The 27965-nt window shown below is 38.6% G+C and overlaps 1 long non-coding RNA gene across 8 annotated transcripts; it reads right to left on the reverse strand.

The window, feature by feature from the left end:
• Nucleotides 1–1564: 1564 nt before the first annotated feature.
• Nucleotides 1565–19375, reverse strand: LOC109807559 (uncharacterized). Of its 8 annotated transcripts, none has more exons than XR_014433195.1 (5): nucleotides 19157–19365; nucleotides 4576–4851; nucleotides 3251–3877; nucleotides 2611–3110; nucleotides 1565–1849 (listed from the first exon to the last, which is right to left on the reverse strand). It is a non-coding gene; the product is annotated as an uncharacterized LOC109807559 (long non-coding RNA). The 8 variants fall into 8 exon arrangements; XR_014433196.1 differs by lacking the exon at nucleotides 1565–1849 and having other exon boundaries at nucleotides 2369–3110; nucleotides 4576–4707; nucleotides 4786–4851; nucleotides 19157–19375; XR_014433193.1 differs by lacking the exon at nucleotides 1565–1849 and having other exon boundaries at nucleotides 2369–3110; nucleotides 3251–3522; nucleotides 3637–3877; nucleotides 19157–19374.
• Between the last annotated feature and the right edge of the window lie 8590 nt (nucleotides 19376–27965).

Here is a 27965-nt window from a genome sequence, read left to right on the forward strand (position 1 = left end):
AGATATGGAAATAAATGTAATGCATTCTGATTCTCCAACTATTTATTTTTTAAAAGTATTTCAAAAAATAGAGATAATAGTTCTTTATATTTTTTTTAAAAAAAATTCAGTCAAATACTCAAATGGGGTATATTCATCTAAATGACTTATTTAAATATTTTTTTTTTATTTTTGTAATATGAAAATTTGTATAATAATACATAACATTTTTACTATCACTTCAACTCAATATTTTAATATGATTAATTAAACTTCATTTATGTTATTATGTATTTATGTTTATTTTATATTTTATATTCTATTTTCTTGCACTGTGTCTATATGTCTTTTGGTTGAGAGCATTCTAAATTTTAATCCCTATATAAATTTACACAATTTTAAGTTTTTATTACAAGTTAATAGGATATGTATTAGTAATGTAAAAACGTTTGCATTATTAATCAATAAAAATTATTAGGCTTAATTGTGTTTTTATCCCTCAAGTATTGTAATTGTGCAATTTTGATCCCAAATTTTTATTTGGGTAATTTTAGTCCCTAAAGGATTGTGATTGTGCAATTTTGGTCCTTTAATTTTTAATTGAACAATTTTAGTTCCTCAAGTATTATAATTGTGCGATTTTAGTCTTTTTCATTAAAAATTAAATAATTTTAATATATATATATATATATATATACAATGTTTTAAAATTATACAATTCATATATTATTATTTTTATAATAATACTAATAAATTAATATCAATAATATTATTAGTATATTTATATAGATAAACTAATAATTTGATAAAAATTATATAATTCATATATTATTATTTTTATAATATTACTAATAAATTAATATCAATAATATTATTAGTATATTTATATAGATAAACTAATAATTTGATAAACATAATTTATTATATATTAATATACTTTTAAAAAATATATAAGTATATTAATTAGAAATATACATATCTTTTCTTATATATTTATATTTTTGTAAAAATATATTAATATATACTAAGTCATATTTATCAAATTATTAGTTTATCTATAAATATACTAAAATTTTTATTGATATTAATTTATCAATAATATTAAAATACTAATAATATATAAATTTTATTTATTTAGTAATAATAAATATATATCATTTGATTAACAAAAATTATAATATATGTTAAATTAAATAAGCAAACAAATGTATAATTTTAAAACATTATATATATAAATTCTAAAATTATTAAATTTTTAATGGAAAAGACTAAAATCGCACAATTAATAGTTGAGAGACTAAAATTATTCAATTAAAAATTAAGGGACTAAAATCACACAATTATAATTTTTCAAGGACTAAAATTACTCAATTAAAACCTTGAAGATCAAAATTGCACAATTGCAATACTTGATGCATCAAAAACACAATTAAGCCAAATTATTATTATTATCAATATATATATATATATATATATATATATATATATATATATAGAGGATAATTTAGTTAATTTTTATGATAATTTTAGAAAATTATCTCATAAATTTTGATAAGTTGACTATATATAACTTTTATACAAAATATAAAAAATAAACTCTTATATTATTCGGTTATGGAATATTACCATTTCTACTAACCGGATCTTCAACCTAATTCAGATCCTCAAATCTTTGCAGATATCTTCATGAATGTATTGTATTATTGGAGAAAAATGGAAAACTGGAAACTCTGAAGTGATAAACGAGAAGATAAGGAAGCGTTCTAAGAATCCGACGTTGTCATATAGTAATTGTGCAAAAGTTGGCAGGCGTACTTCTGCTGCTTGGTGCTGATCTCTTGTATATAAGTTGGCACAATAGCCAGTTGCTCTGTATTGATTTGCAGCCAAATGAATTATGGTCAATATTTGTTCTAATTACCCTTTTAGTCTCTATAGTTTCATCAACTTGACCTTTTAATTCTTATAATTAAAATACTTTATTTTAGTCCATATACATACCATTTTTGTTTCCTTTATTTCTTATAAAATGGTATGCATATGAACTAAAATGAAATGTTTTTAATTATGAGGCCTAAAAATTAAAGTTGATGAAACTGTAGGAACAAAAAGGATAATCAAACTTTTTATTCTTAAAGAAACAACTCTTTTATTCAAAATTACTACAAATATATGAAGCCTATACATGAAGCTGACATCAGGAAAGGAAAATATGAAGAAATTTTCATCTCCCACCAGCTATCAACATGCCCAATAGTTTTGAATTAATGATATCATCCTGTAACCTGCCTATTTATGAAAATGTAACCCGTCTACTTTTATGAAACATAAGTGAATGATATAATCAGCAGTAACGAAATAAATTAACTCGCACATGATGACAGATCACTGTTGGTTAACTATAGAAATACAACTAACCATGTCAGAAATTGAAATAAAAACATATAATTCAGTCAGCATGTATCCAGTTATACATATTTAATGAACTCAACATTTACATTGGACCATATGAAATGCAAATGAGAATAAGATCAAGAGATACACCTAAACCAACACAATTCAGTAGCAAATCATTCGTATATTAAATTCTTCACTGTTCACAAGTTCAACAAGTATATTAACAAGTCAAACCTTTATCCCTTCATAGAGAGCTCGTGATCGGCAAGAAAGAAGGCAAGCATGATCATACTCTGATTGAACAAACTCGCATAAGCGTTGCAACTTCAATCTCCTGCACCACTGTTGCCAGGACCATGCAAGCGGATAAGCAAGAACAGAAAGAACGCTACATATTGCTACCTCCCACCATTGGTAAGCAGCTGTAGCATTAATTTCATCCACAATTGTATTGAACTCGGTCTCATAACTTCCATGTCAAGTGTTTGAAGATCTCCATCTCAAAATCATAACCAAATAACATAATTAACAAAATAAAAGACCTGGCATCCTCAAATTTCAACCATGGGATCTATAATGATCAAACAGAAAAATGATTTGCTTACACAACATCTGTATTTGCTCTGAAGGTGTATGTGGTAGATGCCAGGGCTCACTGTGAAAGTATTAGGTCCCATAAAGTACATTCTGTGAACATGACTCTGGGACTTCTCAACTCTGTTTGTTTCCAACACCTATGCAACATGCATCATCATGCCATTAGTAAAAATTTCTATGAAAAAATTAATAGCAACTGTTAAGGGGCATACTAATCTTAATTCACAAATATCAGAATAAAGATACAAAAAAAGGATCCACATGGTTTGAGAAAAACCTCATTTAGTGACTCTAGGAAAGGGAAGGAGTGATCTATTTGAGAACCATGTTGGGCGGGTGCTGGGTCTGGTAATTCATCAACCCCAACAAATTTCATTCTTGCAACACTAAGCACCAGTGCCAACAGGATCAAGAGACCCGTAAGAAAAAGGCCAAATAACCAAGGCCCACCAAATGTGTAAATTAATTCTTCAAGAGCTGTATAACAGTCAGGCATGTGATATCTACCCGAAACACATTAGTAGGGGCAAGGGGTTTCAGTAATACCACCTGCACAAAAGCACAAGACAGAAAATTATGCATCAGTGCACCATAAATTAAAATAAGATGGGTATCGTTTAGAAAAGAATATGAATTGGGAAGGGGTCACGTCATAAAACATACTCCCATGAATAAATAAATGAATGACAAATTTACAAATCCCTCAGCTTCCAAAATTTAATACGTCAAACTACATGAGAATAAAACCTCTTGCATGCCAGTTTACACAATCATGTATTAAATTGTAAAATCTACCGCGGACTGAAATATAAACAGCACGATGAGGAAGCTCATTAACAGGACAATGATGACAAAGTGATTTATCAGATCCAGTAACATTTTTGTAAGTCCCAGCTGGACATTCCTGGAGACAAACACGAAGTATAAAAGCCTATGAGTAGAAAATTGGAAGTAGAAGCATCAGTTAAACATCAAAAAAGGAAAGCAAAAAAGTAACAAGAGAATGTGAGGCAAATAGGGTAAAGAAAGCTCCTATTAATTTGAGCAAGCCCCCTCTAATCCAGTGTTGTCAAAGCTATTGTCAATCTAGGTGCAGAGAAAGGTGAGATTCCAGTCAAGTTTTTCACAGGTACCAAGATAGAGTAGCCTCACCAATTTTGATGTAGCCACATCAGAATAGACTCGGGCAAAGCCTAATGTACCAAAAACTTGCAACCAACAAAAACAAAAACTGCTTTCGTATTTTAAATACTGCTAGACAATGCATATGCAACGAAAGGGGGCACTGGATTCTATTAAGGCATGCTTAAGCTATAAAACTAAAGGTTGTTGTCAGTGTAAAAGACAGAAGGAAGGGCTAACAAGCTCTAGGATAAAACAGACTGCTGACATGATAATTGGTGAGACTGTTTATGCATTTTGGCCCTTTTCATGCATTCCTCACTCTCCTGTCTAGCACAAAACTTGATAACTACCATGTGCATTCTCCCTATTGTCACACTTAACAAACTTAAAATTGTGACCTACTTCATGTTTCTAGCACAGCATGTCTCTTTGAGTTAGTTCATGTTTTTGCAACTTTGACATGACTTAGATATTGACCTTGTATGGTGGCACTCAGCTCCTTTGGAAAACACCTATTGCTGCATCATGTCCATCAAGACTCAATGCCCATGCTTAGTCTAGCTTTCCCTGTTCCCTTACTCAGTTAACCATCAGATGTTGCTTTCATGTCTGCTTGAACTTGATATATTAACATCCTTTCAAGTATAATTCCCCAAAAAAATTGAAGTAAACCATCCTTGGATATACCAGTTCATAACCAACAGAAATGTAATTAACATGCCAGACTCTCATCAACCAACCACCATATTAAGGCTGAAATAAAAACAATGCATAACCTAAATAGTGATGATGAGCATTATAATCAAACAAGTATCCCTCAAACATAAATTTAACCATTAAAAGTAACACATTTAGACAAACTACCAAGACACGTAGAATAAGGTCACATTCAACCAATATGGAAATTGAAGATCAAAAGGCTAGCTAGAGCACATAAATATCAAAATAGTATAACAGAATTGGGGGGGAGTGGAAAGAAAAGTAGAAAACATAGCTCACAAAAGGTACCGTACAACCCTTTGGGGCAAGCCTTCCCAGTTATTGTCCCATTTGCTCCAAAGCCACCCTTGCCCTTACCCTTCCCCAATATCATAATCAAACAAAATTATGAAATACTGAAATTGCCATTTGTTAGGCATACTCGAAAATCATGTGACTCGAAAAGATTGATAGCGCTGCCTGAGAAGTAAAATCAACACATGATGAAATTATGGGACTCGAAAAAACAAGTGTTGCTCGAAAATAGTTGAAAAGTTGAGACTGTCAGAACATGGAGGTTAAGCCAAAACGGTTACTAAAAAATCAATCGAGAAAACAAGGAACGTGGGAAGAGCGGTTAAAGGAAGTTGAGTCAAGACCACGTAGCAAATATAGTGGATAGCGGTTATGAGTCAAAAGCGTACATGTACAGAATTAACCGCCCTTGATTGCTCTATAAATACAAGGAGTACGGACCTTTACTGGGGTCGAAAAACTCATACTAGAATTGGACTCTGAAGCACTCTCTGCCTACACACACACATGGCTTTCGTGCACAAGATCGTTTTTGGGTATGACTGACTCTCGGCCACTTTTTTTCTCTTTTTTAGGAGTAGAAGTAGAATAGTCTTCTTGTTCTTTGTTTAATTACGTAGTGTATTCATGTACTGGGATCAATATGTTCGCATGTGTAACGTAATTTGATCATTGTACGAAATGAACTATGATTTGCATTGCTAACATATATATTGTTCACTCTGTTCATATTATTATTTGCTTGCATGAGCATCGCTTGTTAGTAGTAATAGAAGAATATTTCGAAACAAGTAGTTGCTAAGACTTTTTCATCCTACTCTCCATTCTCGGTAACATGATAACGCACAGTAAGACACCTAAATTGAAATACGTTCGTATGCTAGTCTAAATAAAAAGAACCCAGGATTTGATGGTTAATTCCACCGTAAACAAATTGGCACGCCCGGTGGGACCCGTTTAATTTAGAACATAATTAGACTAGTTTTAGGTGTGTGAATTGCATGAGATTAAGGAGTGGAAGAACTATGTCTACGTCTGATAACATGAACGTAAACCATAATAATGTAGATGTAGAACAGCCTAACTCCAATCCTGATAATGCTACCAATGTGACCAGGGGGGCAAGATCTCCTCCTGTGTTGCTTGAAAACCATGCTAGGCATAATAATACCACTCAAGAGTTGGTAAATGTTACTAGAGAGTACCCTTGGGGTATGCCAACTAATTGGCGAAATACCCAGCCTGCGTATGTCGAAATGTCAATGCCTTTTATAGGGCCAAATTCACAAATGAATATATCCCCACAGGGATATAATCCTGGGCCAAGTGGACTGGGTTTTGTTATGCAAGACCCGTATCAACATGTAGGAACAAGTCAGGAGGGTTCATTAATTCGACAAGGTAGTTACATGCCCACGGGTATTAGTAATCAAGCAATGATGGCCCTTCGACAACAAATGGACCATAGTAATCATGACATGGTCAATTTGTTGTCTACTCAGATGCACAACATCATGACACCCCTTTACGAGCTAATAAACAAAATAGGAGATAAGTTGGGTAATGGGACTCCTTCGAGAGCAATGAGTGTGAATCTGAACGATACAGAAAACCCTGGGGGGCATGGAAATTTGCAAAACATAGTTCGACCTAACAGGAACCCTAATGATAATTTAGATCAAATGGTAGAAAGGATATTGAATAGACATGGATTTGATGTAGGTCGGAATGAACGCCCATACTTTGTGTCAGCCTTTCCAGATTATATTACACAAGTAGAATTACCCCGTGGAATGAAAGTCCCAAAATTCTCGAAATTTGCAGGAGATATAACTGAGTCAACAGTTGAACACATAGCTAGGTATGGGGTCGAATGTGGGGATTTGGCTAATAATGAATACTTGAAAATGAAATATTTCCCAAGTTCGTTGACTAAACATGCTTTTACCTGGTTTACTACCCTGCCTCCTAATTCGATACATACTTGGGTACAGCTAGAAGGTAGCTTTCATGAGCATTTCTTTCGAGAGGAAACAAAGGTTAGTATAGTCGATCTAATGAATATCAAAAGGCAAAGTAATGAAACATTAGATGACTATTTAAATAGGTTTAGGCAATTAAAATCTCGATGCTATACTAATATTCCAGAACATGAATTGGTTAGAATCGCCGCCACAGGTTTAGACTTCTCAATACGCAAAAAATTAGTAAATGAACAATTGAGGGACATGGCTCAACTTGCTGAGAAAGTGAGGAGGATTGAACAAATTAAATTAGAAAAGGAAAAGTTGATGAAATTCGACAAGTTCGTTCGAAAAGAAAAGATAGCGTATTTAGAAAGTTCTGAGTTAAATGAGGATTCTAATTATGAAGTTGTAAGTGAAGATTTCGAGATTAATTTGGCAGAATTGCGCCCTGGACCTACGTACCAATGTCAAATGCTAAAACCAGGAGGTAATATAGAAGGGAATTCGACTAAAAAATATAGTTTTGACGTTAGTAAGGCAGAAAAGATATTCGATACTTTGTTAAAAGATAAACAGATTATACTCCCAGAGAATCATAAAATTCCACCTTTCGAGCAAAGAAAAGGAAAGAAATTCTGCAAATATCATAATATGTATGGACATTGGACTAACAGTTGTGTGCGTTTCAGGGATTTCATCGAGAAGGCGATTACTGATGGTCGCCTGGCTTTTGAAGAGAAGGAAATGAAAGTGGATGTTGACCCATTTGCTGCCCATACTGGCTATGTTGAACCAGTTTCGATGTCCATCAACATGGTGGAAGTCGCTGCTGAGGACGATGATAGCATTGAGCCCATTTCTGATGAGAAGCTCGAAGAGTTAATGGAGGATTTTGCTAAAGAGCAAGAACCCATATACCCAAAGGAAGGAGATAGTCTGGTGGAATTTTTATCGAAGAAAAAAGAAGCTGATAAAGAGGTCATGTTGTGTCCTCGATGCAGTGCTGTCTTCGACAGAGCAGCGGCTAAGGCTTTCGAGGAGTCTGAAATAATGAAGAATTACAAAGCTGAGAAGCTGCGTGAAAAAATGAAGCCCAATGCTAGGTTGAATGCTGGTCTGACTATGAGGCAAGTTCATATGCCTCAATATAATGCCCCGGTTGGGAAGATGGAGATGTATAACTCGTCTAGGTTCGGCAATACTTTTGTGCCGAACGCGAATGTGCCTGTCGGGACATGGAACGCACCACCTAGGTCTATGATGGGTCGAGGTAAACAAGTAATGACTAGCATGGGAAACCCGGGACAAAGAAATGCAGGAAAATTTTTGAACTTGACTACAGGGAATGTTGGAATTCCAGCTGGGGGATATGGACGTGGATTTCGACAGCCATTTAACAACTTAACCAAAACCCAATGGAGGAGGCAGCAAAGGATGCGTAAAGCAACCTTTGAAGGTAGGGGAGGAAATCGTTTTTCGATCCCAGTTCCTCAAAAAGGGGAATCTTCTGGCAAGTTCATCGAAGACGATGAAGACATGATAACAAACTGCTTCGAGAGCGGTTTCGAGGATTCTTTGGAAGATATTTGCGGGGTAGTTTCCATTTTACCTTCGGACTATGCTGGTGCTACGGAATCCGTGAATGAACAAGAGGATATCATCAGGGAAGACGTTTTCGAGGACCCCAATTATGAGTCCAAAATCATATGGGTCAATCAAATCTCGAGGGTTATCCCTAAGTTCAACTCTGCTGTCTTCGACTCTCCCACAGAAGAAATGAAAGGACATCTCAAACCCCTATTGTTAACACTGATGATCGAGGGGCAAGAGGTAAACAAGGTCTTGGTCGATGGAGGCGCAACTGTGAATATTTTGCCTAAGACAATGCTGAAAAGGTTTGGGAAATCCTTGGATGATCTGAAACCCCATAACATCATGATCTCCGACTATGCAGGCAAGTCTTCACATCCTGAAGGTATGATTCTGCTCGATGTACAGATCGGAAGTGTGAAGAGGACTACCATGTTTATAGTAACACCTTCCAAAGCAAACTTCAACGTGTTGCTAGGTCGGGAGTGGATTCATGGTGTAGGTGCTGTTCCTTCGACCGTACACCAGAAGGTTTTCTTCTGGAACGATGATGAAGGTTTAGAGGTTCTCGAAGCTGATCAGAAGACTTATGAAGTTGGCATGTATTTTGCTGATCAACAACTGACAGCATTTGCCAAGACCAAACCTTTTGACGCTTACAACTCTGGGGTGATGGATGAAGAGGAAGGTGTCAAGAAAACCTTTTGTTGGGATGTAAAGAGAGGATTCGTTATTCGAGCCGAAAAGAATTCGGCTCCATTGGATGCATGAAGGACGAAGATCCTTATTCGAGCTTTTTAGCTCGAATATCGGCCTACGTGGCCGATCAAACGGCCAATTTGGCCGATAAAGATCAATTTGACAATGAGGTTAACACGGCTATGTTGGCCGAAGAAAAACAAAAAAAAAAAGAAGAGATGGATTTCGAATCAATAAAGGAAAAAGAAAAACAACAAAAAGAAAAGAGTTCGAAATCGGGAAAAAGAGGGAAGAAAAGCAAAAAACTGAAAATCAAAGGGACGAAGGAGTCTCAGATAAAAATGAAAAGCAAAAAGAAAAAACAGAGCTAGAACTCAAACTGGATTGCATTTTTGATGATTCACCTTTGGGTTTCGAGAGTGCCGCTAATGGAGAGCATAAGTTAGAATCCCAAGATCCGCTCGAAGAGGTTAATCTGGGAACTATCGAAAATAAGCGGATCACTTACATTAGCAAGTTCTTGCAAGGGGAGCTGAAAGGGGAGATAATTCAAGTCTTGCATGAATACAAAGATTGCTTCGCATGGGATTATGATGAAATGCCAGGTTTGGATCGAGAATTGGTAGAACATAGGCTACCAATGAACCTAGGAAGGAAGCCCGTGAAACAAAGTCCTCGAAGATTTGCTCCTGAAGTGATCGAGAAAATCAAAGGGGAAATTGAGAGATTGCTGAAAGCAAAGTTCATCAGAACTTCGAGATATCCTGACTGGATCTCGAATATAGTGCCAGTTATAAAGAAAAATGGAAAACTCAGAGTTTGCATTGACTTTCGAGATCTCAACATGGCAACTCCCAAGGATGAGTACCCTATGCCCATTGCTGAAAATATGATAGACGTCGCTGCAGGTAACGAGATTATGAGTTTGTTAGATGGTTATTCTGGATATAATCAAATTTATATTGCAGCGAATGACGTGTCGAAAACTGCCTTTCGATGCCCAGGTGCCTTAGGCGTCTACGAATGGGTGATGATGCCATTTGGTCTTAAAAACGCTGGTGCGACTTATCAAAGAGCGATGAATTTAATCTTTCATGATTTGATTGGTAAGTTCGTGCAAGTTTATATTGATGACATAATTGTTGGCTCAAAACAAAAGAAAGACCATTTATATCATTTGAAACTAGCCTTCGAGAGAATGAGGAAATATGGTTTGAAAATGAATCCATTGAAATGTGCTTTTGGTGTCATAGCAGGCGAATTTCTGGGATTTATTATACACCAGAGGGGGATCGAGGTAGACAAGAACAAAACCAAGGCTATCATGGAGACCAAGCCTCCATCGAACAAGAAAGAGCTTCAATCTCTCTTAGGTAAAGTAAATTTTTTGAGGAGATTTATTTCGAATTTGTCTGGTAAAACTAAAGTATTCTCTCCTTTGTTGCGTTTAAAAAAGGAGCAAGAATTTCGATGGGATGAAGAGCACCAGAGAGCATTCGAAGAAATTAAAGCTTACTTGGCTCATCCTCCAGTGCTTGCACCAATCTCTGAAGGGAAGCAACTGAAGTTGTACATTTCAGCTAATGATTCGACTATTGCGGGCATGCTGGCGCAAGATGATGAAAATGGCATCGAAAGAGTCATTTACTATTTAAGTCGAATGTTAGTAGGAGCAGAACTTAGATACACCCCTTTAGAGAAATTATGTTTAAGTCTTTATGTTGCGTGTACTAAGTTGAAGTACTATATTAGGACTCGTAATGTTGTAATACTTTGTCGAAGTAATGTGATAAAATATATGTTGTGTAAACCTGTGTTACATTCTCGAGTCGGCAAATGGGCACTTGCCTTAACCGAATACTCATTAACTTTCGAGCCGCTAAAAGCAACTAAAGGACAAATAATTGCGGATTTTCTTGCAGAACATTCGAATGGAACTGAAGAAGTTAATTACATAACCACCAAGCCTTGGCAATTATATTTGGATGGCTCGAAACACGAGTTAGGCGCCGGAATAGGTCTTTTAATCATCTCTCCCAAAGGGGTCCCGACGAAGTTATCAGTCAAAACAAATACAGGATGCTCGAATAATGAAACTGAATACCAAGCATTGATTACTGGACTTGAGATTCTTGAAGAATTAGGCGCTAAAAATGTGGTAATTCGAGGAGATTCACAACTGGTCATCAAACAATTAACTCGAGAGTATAAGTGTTTAAATAAAAAATTAATTGAATTCAAAACTCGAGCTACACGATTACTTGACACGTTTGATGAAGTAGAGTTACAACACATTCCCCGGGACTCAAATCATATTGCAAATAAATTGGCCCAAATAGCCTCTGGATATAAAATCAGTAAAGAGTATCTTGAATATCTGATTCATACAGAGAGTGAAGTGTTAGACTATCGAGCAATTCTAAATATAAGTTCAGCAGGTCAACAAGATTGGAGGAGCGAATTGATCGAATACTTGCGAAATCCTAACATAAAGGTTGAAAGGAAGATTAAACTCCAAGCTCTCAATTATCTCTTACTAAATGATGAATTGTACAAAAGAGGCTTCGACGGAGTTTTGTTCAAATGTTTGGGAGACCATGAAGGTTATATAGCAATGGCAGAAATTCATGAAGGCATTTGTGGAGCACATCAAGCTGGAAAGAAGATGAAATGGGTTTTGTCAAGGAAAGGCTTATATTGGCCTACTATGATTAAAGATTGTATCGAATTCGCAAAAAGTTGTGTGGAGTGTCAAAAGCATGGACCAATACAAAAGGTACCGGCAAGTGAGTTGCATTCGATCATCAAACCTTGGCCATTTCGGGGTTGGGCAATGGATTTAATCGGACAAATACACCCACCTTCCTCGTAGAACCACAGGTATATACTAGTTGCCATAGACTATTTTACAAAATGGGTTGAAGTTATTCCTTTAAAAGAAGTCGAGCAAAAAAATATAATTGATTTTATCGAAGACCATATTATTACAAGGTTTGGAATTCCTCAAACAATCACTACTGATCAGGGTACGGTTTTCACGGGTCGAAACATTGCTCGATATGCAGAATCAAGAGGAATTAAGTTGGTAACTTCAACACCATATTATGCCCAAGCTAATGGTCAAGTTGAGGCTGCTAATAAAGTGGTAATTGGTTTAATCAAAAAACACATATCAAATAAACCTCGAAATTGGCATGAAACTCTCGTCCAAATACTATGGGCATATAGGAACTCACCTCGAGATGCCACGAAAACAACCCCATATAAATTAGTATATGGCCATGAGGCTATTCTTCCTATTGATATTAACTTACAATCAATTCATATACAAAAATAAAATGAATTACCCGTGGAGGATTATTGGAACTTGATGTATGATGAGTTGATCTCTTTAGAGGAAGAAAGATTAATTGCGTTACAGAATATTGTTCAACAGAAAGAAAGAGTCGAGAAAACTTATAATAAGAGAGTGAATATGCAACGTTTTCGAGTCGGAGAATTGGTATTAAAAGTTATACTTCCCATGGATCAAAAATCTCGATGTTTGGGGAAGTGGTCATATAATTGGGAAGGCCCATTTCTAGTCGAGCAAGTATATTCAAAGAACGCATATGTAATTAAGGAGATAAATAATTCAAGTGCAAGCAAAGTCATAAATGGGAAATATTTAAAACATTTCCATAAAAGAGCAGAAGAATAATTGTTCAATACAAGGCAAATATAAACTAAAAGGTTGGAAAAGTAGAGAAGAAGAATGAATTATTGCAAAAATTGCTTCTTGAAATCCTCGAAAGCTTTGTAAGCCTCGTCCAGATTCTTTTTGCGAGACGCACATTGAGCTTCTAAATGCCTCTTCTGCTCCAAAGTCTTTGCTAATCGAGATGAAATGGCTTTGCCCTCTTCCTTAAGCCCTGTTTGATGTTTCTTGATCTCTTGACTCTTAATTTTCACTCCATCTTTCTTCGAGTGAGTTTTGTCAAGCTCGTGGTTTAAGGCTTCGATAGTACGTTCGATATCAGCCTCCTCCTTCTACAATGCTTGTAAAGCAGAAATCATTTCTTCCGTTGATTTCTTGATAGAAACCAACTCGTCTCGGAGTTTCTCGAGCTTAGCACGGTCTCCTTCAGTTTCGACCTCAATTTGAGTCACTTCTTGATATGCAGTAGACCACTGAGTTCGAAGTTCCCAGGCGCGGCTAAAGGGCTTGATAAATGCTTGAAGCTCTAAAGAAATATCAGAAGGAAGGTCCGAATAACTGAGCAACTCATCAATCATTTGTTGCACTTCCGTTTTGAATTCAGGAATGAGGAAGGCTTGATTGAGATCTTTAACGTATGCCTTCGAGCGAAAAGAGTCGAGTAGGGGTTGGTAAGAAGGTGTGTCAGAAGCTGGCTCAACAGCCTTCAATTTGTCTTTCTCTGACCCAGAGGGACCACTCGTCCAGTTGTCCAACACTTCGAAGATAGTATTGATATCTTCGTCCTCGTCATTAAAGAAACTCATCAAATCCAAATCTGGAGAGGGAATCAAGGAAAGACCTTGGACAGAAGAAGTAGCACCGCCCTGGGTTGAAGGAGAAGTGGTAAAAGGTCTAGGGGACTCAGTTGAACCTGCACAAAAGTAAATACATAAGAAACTTCCATTAACAAGGTATCATATCGAAGATTAAAGTCGAAAGAAATATACCCTGGTTCGGATCCAAGGGAGGTTGTAGTTCGAAAGAAGGTTCACCTTGAGCGGAGTCTTGCCGCGTCTCCATATTAGTCAAAGGTTCGGGTTGGGGAATCTTACCCTCTTCGACAGGAGGGGGAACTTCTATCGAAGCCATGGCAGAGGCAAGCGCCGCAACATCCACTTGAGGAGTAGACAACTGAGGAAATGAAGAAGTCAGGCTAAACATCAAGAGGAAATTCGAGTCACAAGGTATAACAAGATGAACATGTTGGGTTACCTCAGTGGCAAAGGGTACGCTTTTCTGCACCTCTTGAGACACCCCTTGAGAAGAATCCAGTGGGATAATCGCAATATCCTATTAATAGGATTTTAGAACGGTTAAAGGCATAAGAGAAATATAAAGGAGGAAAGACGTCGAAATTGAGATACCTTAGGAACGGACTTCATGGCGTCTTTAAGCAACTTCTCGCCAGAGGATTGTTGAGGTTTTTTGGGAAGAGGCAAGACCATCTTACCTTTCCCCTTGTCTTGCTTTTTTGTGGTCGAGACCTGAATTGGAAAATAATTGATTAGGTATGAAAAACGAGCAAGAAAATAATCTTAATATTTGAGTTAAGATACTTAACAGTTTTGGTACTGTCTGAACCTATTCTTTGTTTCTTCGAGTTTCCAATACTCTGTAGAGTAGAATTTCGAGAAGGTAAGATAAAATATTAGTTTCGAGAAAAACTGCAATCCAAACAAGGTATACCTTAGAACGTAAAGAAACTTTGTCAGCAGCGGTCTTTCTCTTTCGACCCTTTTTAGATGTTTCCTTATCCTCGTCATCGTCACTCTCCCAATCAGGAGTTGGATCAACATGTCGAGGAACACGCTGAGGGATGGCAGCTACAAGTTTCGAGCAAAGAAGTGAGACAAGTTTAAGGTATACGCGAAGAGGAAGGAGGTGAAAAATATTTACCAGGAGGAGGGTTAATGTTATTGACCCAACATAATGGCCACCATTTGTTTCGAGGAAAATCGTACACGGAACATCTCGCGTAGGTAACTTTATTCTTTACAGGAACTTCTTTGCGCTCAAGGTAAAACGGGTCGAGTGTTTTCACCCAAGGAGGATGAGATACATGTTTAACTAGACCAAAAAGGGCATTTGGAAGAGGAGGTATATGCTTTGGACAAAATTTTTCGAAATCAGTTTTACCTTGAGGATTTATTACCTTTTTTGAGCGAATGTTCCGTTGTACCATTTTCGATAATGAGACAGAAGCGTCAAAAATGGTTCGGTGCGCATTGTCAGGTCGATAACAAACCTTAAAAAATTGTTCGAATTGATAAATGATAAGTTGATTCTTGAAAGTACCTGGTTGTTTAGGCCCCTGCGTACAAGAAAGAGGAGAACTAATCAGCTTTTTCAGAAAGCCATCAAAATCGATGAGTTTATCTACAATATAGTAACACCACCATCGAAGGTAGCATTTTGAGACTAAGAAGGAAGGAGAAAAGGTGGTCGGTGTAAGCCTAAGTTCTTTATCAGGGCGAAGGATGAAGTTAAGGACTTCTTCATAATTCCCTTTTTCGACACAAATATCCGCATCAATGCCTTCTTTACGTCGAAGGGGAAGAGGTTTCATTTGGCAAAGCCCAAACTGTCGAGCAAAAAGTTGGGGCTGATAAGGATAAAGTCTGACATCTTTTTGCCTCATACCCGACATGATCACATCCCAAGACAAGAATCCAAACCACAGGTCAGTTGAAGCTGGACTTATGCTACCAACTTGGTTATTTTGGCGCAACCATGTAGGACCTATCAAATTCGGTCGAATGAAAGGGGCTAAATCTTCAGTGAAGTCAGTAAAGCTAAGGATGGCTCTAATATATTTCTCGAAATTGTCTACCAGACGCTTTCGAGGGGTAAGGGTTGTTAAACGAGCTCCTTCGAGTTCACATATGGGAATGGGTTTTGAGGGCAAATGAAGTTTCTTCTCCAATAGCGCGTTGAGCCAAAGTTGAAGTAGCCATAACGGGCCAGAGAGATTTCGAGGTCCAGATTCTCGAGCAAGACTTTCAGAAGCTTCATCAAGACAAGTATAAAGAGAGGCCAGAAGTAATTTGCTTAAGCAGATTTTCCTTTGCAAATGAAGGGCTTGAGCTAAATTGTAATAATATTTTGGGACTTGAAGCGAAGGGGTGCAAAAGACACAGGCTGACAACCAGTACATAAGAAAGGCAATATGCTCTGAAGGTGAGACAGGCGTGTCAGGTTGTCCCATATGCGCGTTAATAAAGGCCAAATAGGTCTTCTTATCCCAAGAAATGGAAGTATCCTTGATCGAAATTTCCTCTTCAAAGGCGTCAGGATAAAACCTATCTCCAATAGGCTTTAACCCTGTTATAGCAGCAACATCAAGTAACGTCGGGCAAATGAAGCCACAAGGAAACTCGAAAGCCCGAGTCTCTCTATTCCAGAAGAAGATAGCAGAAAGGAGCATTTGAGGGTCGAAAAGGTGGAGGTCGAACTTAGCTAGTTGGATAAATTCGAAAATACCTGTGTCTTTCCATTCTGAGGACATAGAAGCCTCTACACGAGCTAACCAAGAGAGGTGCCTTTCTTTAACGGGGGGAAACGCTCTAAAAATTTTGGTAGTATCCCCAAAAAGGTTTAGGTCTATTTCTGGGGAATAAATGAAAGGTAGGGTGGTGGAGTCCTCAGGCAAAAGGGTATTACCATATCTCTCGGTATTTTGACCAGCAAAAGGACCAAGGAAAACATGAACAGAACCATCTGCTAGAGAAAAAGGAAGAAGTACTTGAGATTGGTATATTTTCAAACTAGCCTCCTCCATGCCTGGAATTGGAATGAAAGTGTCATCACCTTCTTTGACCTTTTGAACCTGAGCACCAGTCAGTAGCAGAGGAGTGTCCTGTATAGTAGTTGCGGTGGCCATAGTGGTTACCGGAGTGGTGGGCATAGCAGCAGAAGTAGTAGCAATCAAAATAGGGGAAGAAGTGGTGGCAGTAGGAGACATTGAAGAAGCTACGGCAGCGGAAGTAGACGCAGCAGAAGAAGCCATAACAAACAAAAGCAAGAACAGAGAAGAACGGTCTGAGAAGAAGATCAAGAACCAGAGCAAAAAGAAACAGTGAGCGAGAAAACTTGGGCACGAAGGAAGAGAGTGGTGAAAACAATTTAACCCTAGGGTGAAAAAGGGGTTTTAAACGAGGTAAATGGGCCTAGGTTGAAACGGGTTAGGTTAGGCAAGATTATTTGAAATATTAGATTGAATTTCCAAAACAACCGCCAAAACGTTTCATATCAGAAGGCAAATTTATGGAAAAATAGAAGTATGCGCCGTCAGAGCTATCAATGTCACATCCAAATGGTCAGTACCTTACAAGAATAGGTTTTCATCGAAAGAAAGATTAAGTTAACGTCAAGTAAAGTGAACATCAAGAAACAAATCGAGGAAGTATCGAAGAACAACCTTGATAGGAATTTAGTTTTCTCCTAAGATGCTCATCGAAACCAAATTCTTAGGGGGGCATTTGTTAGGCATACTCGAAAATCATGTGACTCGAAAAGATTGATAGCGCTGCCTGAGAAGTAAAATCAACACATGATGAAATTATGGGACTCGAAAAAACAAGTGTTGCTCGAAAATAGTTGAAAAGTTGAGACTGTCAGAACATGGAGGTTAAGCCAAAACGGTTACTAAAAAATCAATCGAGAAAACAAGGAACGTGGGAAGAGCGGTTAAAGGAAGTTGAGTCAAGACCACGTAGCAAATATAGTGGATAGCGGTTATGAGTCAAAAGCGTACATGTACAGAATTAACCGCCCTTGATTGCTCTATAAATACAAGGAGTACGGACCTTTACTGGGGTCGAAAAACTCATACTAGAATTGGACTCTGAAGCACTCTCTGCCTACACACACACATGGCTTTCGTGCACAAGATCGTTTTTGGGTATGACTGACTCTCGGCCACTTTTTTTCTCTTTTTTAGGAGTAGAAGTAGAATAGTCTTCTTGTTCTTTGTTTAATTACGTAGTGTATTCATGTACTGGGATCAATATGTTCGCATGTGTAACGTAATTTGATCATTGTACGAAATGAACTATGATTTGCATTGCTAACATATATATTGTTCACTCTGTTCATATTATTATTTGCTTGCATGAGCATCGCTTGTTAGTAGTAATAGAAGAATATTTCGAAACAAGTAGTTGCTAAGACTTTTTCATCCTACTCTCCATTCTCGGTAACATGATAACGCACAGTAAGACACCTAAATTGAAATACGTTCGTATGCTAGTCTAAATAAAAAGAACCCAGGATTTGATGGTTAATTCCACCGTAAACACCATTATAACACGAATAAAAAAGCAAGGGCAAAGATGAAAATAAAATACAGAGCTAAAATAGAAAGGTAGGTTGTTCCTTTTGTCCCAATAATTCTGACACTAACACGAGTACTAGCTAGCTTAATACTCACAGTAAACATAAAAATAATATGGACTAGAATTCATTTTTAAAATTCTAAACACGAGGGATCTCCTCTATTCAAAATCAATTAGTGCAAAAGCCAATAATTGTCTTGCATTTTCAACGACAGGCTAACATGGTGAAGCACTGCATCCATGACTTTGTACACCACAATGGATAACGAAATTTATTCCTATCAACTTGAAATGTCTCTAAATAAAATAAAATAAAGGATGAGATGTCTAGAGCTAAGCTACGTCTCTTGTTTTTGCTTGCTAAGAGTGCTTCGAATGCGGATTCCATTGCAATAGCATCCATACTATCGATGATCCTATATTTCAGTCAGTAAACTTAGATGTTAAATGTGTTTCATGCATGAATAATGCTAACAAAATGCATTTGAAACTATAATTAACACAACATAAAGCTTAAACAAGTTCAGTAGAACTTTTCGAAAATAAAGCCAGCTCTATAACTTATAATTTAATTTGTGAAAGAATGTTAAATCTCTACGCATGAAATTGCTGAGAATTGAAAAAACAATGAAAATACTTGTTAACTCTTGCATTGAAAGGAGTGAGGATCTAGATTTATGCAAGGAATGGTGAGAGTAAAAAGAAGAAAGAGTTACTTGTAGGTTTGGAGAAAACGGTGAGACGAAGAGCCCAAATGTCGAAGAAACCGAACCATACGGAAGCCAATCGAAGCGTGCCTACCGCTATCAGCCACCATCCCAACGCCTTCATTTTCCACTGTTTCCCCTTGCCCAAAACGATGTCGTTCGAACAAACCTAGTACCTTCAATAACTCACTCACGCATGCTACTGTGTATTCATGCGTTACTAGCAAGAAAAACACGTTTCCTCTCTCGAAAAAAAATAAATAATAAAATTAGTGTTTTTTTTTAAATGTAAGTAATTATTATTTTTAAAGAGGATAACTACTTTTATATATATATATATATATTCCTATTTTATCCCTAAATATAAATTAATGAGAAAAAAATAAAATACAGTATATCGTTGTAGACACTCAATTTTGTCCGGGCACACAAACAAAGAAATGGACCTCTGAAGGGAAGGAGCTTCTGAAACAGGCAAACAACAAGACAGGATATCAGAAGGCCTAAAGGCCAAATAAGGTGGTTTTAGTAGCCTGGAACGGGCTGTTCCAAAATCGGAACGAGCCGTTCCAAAATCAGAACAGGACGTTCTGAACCCCAGAACAGGTCGTTCCAATATCAGAACGGGCCGTTCCAACGTAACTAAAAACACCTAAAGAGTCTTGGGTGGAACGGGCCGTTCCAATACCAGAACGGGCCGTTCCAAACAAGGCAAATTTGGAACAGGCCGTTCTGGAAAGGGAAAATTTGTGTTAATTTCTACTCTGGTCGTTCCGTTTTCAGAATAGGTCGTTCCAGGGTACGAAATTTGCATTGGGCCAGAACAGGCCGTTCCGAATTCGGAACAGGCCATTCTGGCCTCTTATAATTCCTATAAATAGAAGTTTCGGGCACAGTTCTCGGGGCGGCCAGAGAAATTTTGAATAAGACTCCTTTGAGCACGAAAATTCTCTATCTCTCTCCCTTCTATTATATTTCTTGAGATTTGTGTCGCATTTCTATATTCTCCCTCCCTCCTATTGTATTTCTTGAGATTTGTGAGACATACTGTAGTGTGAAAGGTCGCCACAAAGCACCTTGAAAGGTCGCAACAAAGCATCTTCTCCATATTTGAAGATTCAATAAAGCTTGTTCAAGAGGTATTTCAGTCAATCTTCTTCTCTTCCTTTTATTTCTCATCTTTATCTTTTTTTTGTTGTAATAAACGTCATAATGTAGATATTTTATGGTTAATTGCTTAATTTATATTTTAAATATGTAAATAAATATTAATAAAGGGATTCAATATTTAATTTATTAATTCTTATCATGTTAACTTCATCATAGGGTACCGATTGAGGGTGCTATAGGGGTGCTTAATACCTTCCCTACACGTAACCGACCCCCGAACCCAATTCTGGTTATCAAGGCCAGTGTTGGATCTTTAAAAACCTTTTCTTTTTCCAATGTTTTAAGTAAAATATTGGTGGCGACTCCATGAACCTATCTTCAAAATCATTAATTAAGGATTAGTCTGGTGTCCAGACATTCTTTAATTAATGAGACTTTTAAAGGGATGTCTAAACCATAGGTCGCGAGATCGGAAATTTTTGGGTTGCGACAGATGGCGACTCCACTAGGGAAGTTTAAAGAGGGTCAGACCCATTTAATTGATGATGTTAATAAAATAAAAATAATAATTTAAATATTTTTCCCTTTACTTTATTTGTTTTATTTGTGTGGCTTTAATATCTATTTACCTGTTTAAATTATGCATTTGTTTTAATAAAAATTGTACACAAACCTTTGTACACAACAGTTCCTCCTACACCCGGGGGCATGAGGGTAATAAACATAGGGAGTGGTTGACGTACGACCGACCCAAGTTTGGCCTTGGAGTCTGCGAGCCTTGTCGGAAATCACACTCAAGGTGATAACCGGTTACTCTAGCCTGAAATACTGCGACAGACCTTAGAGTTTTCCAGGTGACGGCGATAGAGATACTGGGTCCCTATAATGGGGGCACCTTGGGGGCCTTAAGACCAGTGAGATTAGAACTTTCCTATACAATGCACTTTTCTTGCAGGGACCACAAACCAAGGATTTAAACGTGACTGTTCGCGGGTGTACATTTGTTTGAGCATATGTGTGTTGCATTTGTTTGTGTTTATTTATTTTAAATGGATAAGATTTACAAACAAATAGATATTAATAAAAAAAATATGATGAAAAATTAATTCCCTTCTGTATACCCTAATTCTAAAGCATCATACAGGGTAGTTTATTTCAAAAAAAAAAACAAAAAATATAGCAAAAGAAAATCATGCATCATAACCCTTAGTAAAAAACATGATAAAATTTAGGCAGAAAATAAATATCATGCATCTCCTAGGATAGTGCATTAGCATACATTCATTAGAAATGGAAGACACACATAATAGTATGTAAAGAATGTTCTCTAAACAAAAATCAATGAGAATGATATCCGTTGAATTTCTCATGTATCTTTGCATCCTACTTTACGTTTCATATAGATAACACGCCTTCCTTGTAAATAATAAATAAGAATAAAGGAAATCTAATTTGTGTGTGTTAGCCGGATAATGGAAATTACTGTAATCAAATGCGAACCTGACACATCAAATCAGGAAACACTTATCAGTAATTGGGGGCATCACACGCCCAAATTGACGATTCAAACATCGAGACTTTCCCATGCGGAAACAACAATTGCCGGGATAAGAGGAATGATCAAGAATGGACAAATCCTTGCTTTTTAGGGAATTACAAGACAAAATCCAATTGAAGAATAAAGGCATTGCATACAAGAACCCGTTAGGATGAAAACCCGTAAAGGGCGTCGTAAGCAAAAATTAGGGTGAAAAAAAAAAATAAACTCAAAATCTCGATAGGATACGTCCTATGCAAAAGTAGGGATATATAAAAATAAGAAATGTCTATCTAAGTTGGAATCGAAAGGTGGCTCGAGTATTCTCTTAGAAAGCAAGAATTCACAAAGGTTTCACTCCAAATGCAAAACACCGACGTTCAAGCAAGTGGAAAGGTTTTCTTTTGGAATTTATCAAATCATTCATGACTCTCTAGGGGGCAACCTCTATCTATCTCTCTGTGTATGAATCACGAACTAGGGGCATGCCCGGGCCTTCGAGCTTTGCTAAAAGGGCACGTGTAAATTGAAAGTACTGTTTTAAATGTCATAACACTCTTTTGTTTCTCTTCTCCCTTTAAATATTCACTCTAGGCCTCATCCATCAACCCTTAATAAACAAAATGTATTTGCGACAAATATGTTACTCGATAATAGCATGGAAAGGATAACAAAGGAACAATCAAGAATCCAAACATGACTAGGGGTCAATAAAAATAGGGCGTCCCACACAAATGCTGCAAAAATGAAGGCCCGACAGGAAACCCACTAAGGGGGCTGCGCAAAATTAGGGCAAGATCTGCTATGGGGCCCACAATCAAAAAGGGTCACCTAGGCAAAAGTAAGGATCAAAAGAAAAATGTCTGCTAGGAAACACATCCCGAGTGACCTAGGCAAAAGTTAGGACGTTAAAGCAGCAACTTAAGTTGAAAACCAAAAGGCAGCTCAGAGGAATCATTTAATCAGAGCGTGACCCCAAGTCATCACTCCACTTTCCAAAAAGGCTAAAACAAAATGATAGCTTCCTTGCAATAAATACGTTTTGTTTAATAACCCTAAACACCAAAGCCTACCTTGGCCAGCCCTTCTTCTAAAAGACCCTTTTTGAAAAATCCCTTCTAACAACCCTTTTGAAAAAAAAACAATAATAATAATAATAACATTCCTTCCTTCTTTTCTCTTGACCCTTATGGCATTAAAATGGTACTGAAAAGATACACGGAAAATGCACAGTGAACACTCACAAAGAGAAGACAGAGATGTCCCTGAACAGAGTTTGGAGACACTTGACTACACATCGACTAGATAATCAAAGAGCTACTTAAACCTTGGGTTTAAAGGAGTATATCCCGGCAATAATCACAAACGGCACGGATAAACAGGAATCGTCAACATTAACCTTAACGCGCACATGTTAATTTCCCAACAAAAAAAAATTGAATGACATGTTTAGGAACAAACACATGAGCATAAGCTGCATCGCATGCATATGAGGTAGGGGCATATGGAAGGGCGTTACACAAAAAAAAAAAAAGAATAAATAAAATAATAATAATAATAAAATCACCCATGTCTTGCATTTTCATTGCATCCATGCATCCATGCATTCTGCTTGCTATGAGTCAGAAGGAGTCATCAGGATGAAGCACAAGCTAAATAGCCAACCATGAGCCAAGCAGTGGCAAACGGCAACCCCAAATGATTCTATGTGCCCACTAAGCAAAGACATATCAACAGTGGAATAGAATAGAATCGACCAAACAAGCAAATCTATAAGCATGAAGAGGCCATCGGGCCTTACTCCTCAACTAAATAAAGGATGATCCAAAAAATGCCAAGACCAGGAATGACTTCCTAACCAAAGCCAGGAGTGGCTTCCAAAATAATACTCCTCAATGAAGATCCAGCAAATAACATCATGGGAATAGATCCCTCCACCAATGATGACAATAAAAAAGCAAAAATAACATGAGAAAAAGGCAAGCTTCACAAACGTTGAAAAAGTCGAAGCATTTAGAAAAATAGCAAAAAAGGCAAGCTTCAAACATGAAAGAGCCGAAGCTAAACAAAAAATGAAATTCAGAAAAAAAAACCTACCACAAGCAGACGCTTGGAGAGGCATCACAATACTCACATGGTAGGGGCAACACCAGAATCCCTGTCAACCATCTACTCCTTTGCCCGCCAGCACAAGGGCACCACCTACTAGCAATCCTTGTCAAGGGGCAATCACATCATCATCACCAGCAGACGACTTGGAGAGGCTATGAAAATACTACGGCCTGGAGAGGCTATGAAAATACTACGGCCTGGAGAGGCTACGAAAATACTACGGCCTAGAGCGGCTACGAAAATACTAGGGCCTGGAGAGGCTACAAAAATACTAGGGCCTGGAGAGGCTACGAAAATACTAGGGTCTGGAGAGACTGTACTCGCATCCCAATCCGATATACGACAAAGCCGTGAGGGAAAAGTCTGGAGAGACTGTACTCACCTCCCAATCTGGTATACGACAAAGCTGTGAGGGAAAGATCTGGAGAGACTGTACTCGCATTCCAATCCGGTATACGACAAAGCCGTGAGGGAAAGGTTTGGAGAGACTATACTCGCATCCCAATCCGGTATACGACAAAGCCGTGAGGGAAAGGTCTGGAGAGACTGTACTTGCATCCCAATTCGGTATACGACAAAGCTGTAAGGGAAAGGTCTGGAGAGACTGTAGTCATCTCCCAATCCGGTATACGACAAAGCCGTGAGGGAAGCTGAGCTACGAAAATACTCCCTCTTCAACAAGCTACAAATAAAAGAACGCACTATCACAAGAGAAACAAGGGAGCATCTACTTGAAGATCAAAGATCAAGTGTACAGTTTGTCAGCCTTGTTACCCAATAGAGTATGCAAGCAACACTCAACTACTCTAAAGGGCGAGGACACGAGCAAATACACCTATCCAAGATAAGGAACGTAGAAGCGCCAACACCAAAGAGACGAGGAGGAGACCTGGACGAAATGTCTACGTCTTTACTTGCCTTTGGAAAAGCAACACATAGCTACTCCAAAGGACAAGTAAAGAGGGGCAGCTGTAGACACCCAATTTCGTCCGGGAGCACACAAACAAAGAAATGGACCTCCGTTATGAAGGGAAGGAGCTTCCGAAGCAGGTAAACTACAAGACAGGACATCAGAAGGCCTAAAGGCCAAATAAGGTGGTTTTAGTAGCCCAGAACGGGCTGTTCCAAAATCAGAACGGGACGTTCTGAACCCCGGAATGGGTCGTTCCAATATCAGAACCAGTCGTTCCAACGTAACTAAAAACACCTAAAGAGTCTTGGATGGAACAGACCGTTCCAATACCAGAACGAGCCGTTCCAAACAAGGAAAATTTGGAACAGGCCGTTCTGGAAAGGGAAAATTTGTGTTAATTTCTACTCTGGAACGGGCTGTTCCGTTTTCAGAACAGGCCGTTCCAGGGTACGAAATTTGCACATAACAATTGGGCCAGAACGGGCCGTTCTGAATCTAGAACAGGCCATTCTGGCCCCTTATAATTCCTATAAATAGAAGCTTCGGGCACAGTTCTCGGGGCGGCCAAAGAAATTTCGAATAAGACTCCTTTGAGCACGAAAATTCTCTATCTCTCTCCCTTCTATTATATTTCTTGAGATTTGTGTCGCATCTCTATATTCTCTCTCCCTCCTATTGTATTTCTTGAGATTTGTGAGGCATACTGTAGTGTGAAAGGTCGCCACAAAGCACCTTTTCCATATTCAATAAAGCTTGTTCAAGAGGTATTTCAGTCAATCTTCTTCTCTTCCTTTTATTTCTCATCTTTATCTTTTTTTTGTTGTAATAAACGTCATAATATAGATATTTTATGGTTAATTGCTTAATTTATATTTTAAATATGTAAATAAATATTAATAAAGGGGATTCAATATTTAATTTATTAATTCTTATCATGTTAACTTCATCATAGGGTACCGATTGAGGGCGCTGTAGGGGTGCTTAATACCTTCCCTACACGTAACCGACCCCTGAACCCAATTCTGGTTATCAAGGCCATTGTTGGATCTTTAAAAACTTTTTCTTTTTCCAATGTTTTGAGTAAAATATTGGTGGTGACTCCATGAACCTATTTTCAAAACCATCAATTAAGGATTAGTCTGGTGTTCGGGCTTTCCTTAATTAATGATACTTTTAAAGGGATGTCTAAACCATAGGTCGTGAGATCGGAAATTTTTGGGTTGCGACAACCGTATGGTGGCCGACTAGGCCGAACACCCGAGTTCCCGACCCGACCGACCCGAATAAATCCCCCGAGCACACTGACCACTCACTATCTGAACGAAACGTGTCGGTGTGCTCGGCCAAGTCACGGATTCATGCCAAGATAATTATGAAGAGGTTAATTTACGTAATGCACCGGATTAGCCCCCTAATTTCCCGGGGCCTAGTCCATAATTGCGGCCCAATAAGAATCACTATAAATAGGACACCTGCGAGGTACGTAACTAACTTTTAACTTCCGCATTTATTACGTCAAGCACTTACTTGAGCGTTGGAGTGTCTTTGCAAGCATCCCCCCCTCACCTCGGACTACTCGGTGAAGGACGAGCATACCTAGACCCATGACCATACCCGCTACTACAAGGATAATTGAAGTGTGTATCCTAACACAGGAATATTTGGCGCCCACCGTGGGGCCGAAGAGAAGTTTTTAGCCCCTTTGAACTCTACGACTGAGACCAAGACATGGTAGTAACGCGTAAAGAACCATCAACATCAACTCAACCAATCCCTAACCATGAGAACAATCCCGTCATGACCGGCCAAGAACGATACCCGTACGGAATGCCTCAGACACAACCGGAACCGGTGATACAAGAGGTCCGGTCGAACACCGTCGATGCCCAGCCCGATCTCCACGATGACTTGCGCGCATTGCGCGAGGAAATGGCAGCCATTTGAAGACAGAGAGAAGCCGATGCTAGGGAGTTGGCCGAACTGCGTCAGCAAAATGCCAAGCTCCGAAGTCTGAACCAAACTTACGTGCTGTCTACTCCCACACTTCTAGAGAAGTCGGCCTATCATGCCCCGACCGACCATGTGACCCGAACTCTGGTTACTTCTTTGATTGGTGGCAAGGTCGACACCACTACCCACTCGTTGAGACACCTTTTCTCCCGAAGAATAATGGAGGCCACCCTTTTGGACCATTGGAAGAGCATGCCGATTGAGAAGTATGATGGATCTACCGACCCCGAGGAACACTTGAACGTTTTCTTGACACAAGCGACCCTCTCTACTCAAGATGACTCGGCCTTTTGCCGGATATTCCCCACGTCATTGAAAGGGAGGGCGCTCAGTTGGTTCAGGCGAGTACCGAGCTCTTCCATTGACTCGTTTAATGAGTTGTCATCCTAATTCACACTACATTTTGCGACGAGCAAACCGTACAAGACGACCTCATTAGCGCTGGCGGGGGTTCGCCAAGAGAAGAAAGAAAGCTTGAGAAGCTTCATGGACCGACTCAACAAGATTGCCATGGAGATCGGCGATCTCAACCCGGCCGTGGCGTTGGACCGGCTACGTACCGCCCTAAGGCCGGGGCCATTTGTGAATAGCTTGTGCAAGAAACTGTCTGGTGATATGAACAATCTCCGACGCCGAGCCGAGAAGTACATGCAAATGGAAGAGCTGACAGAAACCAGAAATCAAGCTAGGGCCGAAGAGGGTTACGGCCGAAAAGAATCCAGTCCAGAGCCAACAAGAAAGGCAAATGCCAAGCCCTCAAGAGCTCTTCCCCCGAGAGGACCACGCTATACAACGTATACTCCCCTCAATACGAGTAGGGCCAAGGTAATGGAGTAGGCCCTCGCTTCGGAGATCCTCGCCATGCCGAAAAGGGCGAACACTCCCCCTAGAGCAGACAAAACCAAAACATGTCGATTCCACCGAAACAGGGGGCACTCGACTGAGGAGTGCTCGGCACTGAAAGATAAGCTCGAGGACCTCATCAAGCAAGGTCACCTTAGGAGCTTTGTCACTCTCCAGGACCACCAGACAAGGGGGAGAGACCACCACTTTCGTGAGGCCGCACAGCCGAGAGACCGACGCTGCCGATCCCGTTCGGCCGAAAGGAGAGATCACTCGTGGCATTCCAGAGAAGA

Source organism: Cajanus cajan, chromosome 4 (genome assembly GCF_000230855.2).
Source record: "Cajanus cajan strain Asha chromosome 4, NIPB_CcT2T_4, whole genome shotgun sequence".
Lineage (NCBI taxonomy): Eukaryota > Viridiplantae > Streptophyta > Magnoliopsida > Fabales > Fabaceae > Cajanus > Cajanus cajan.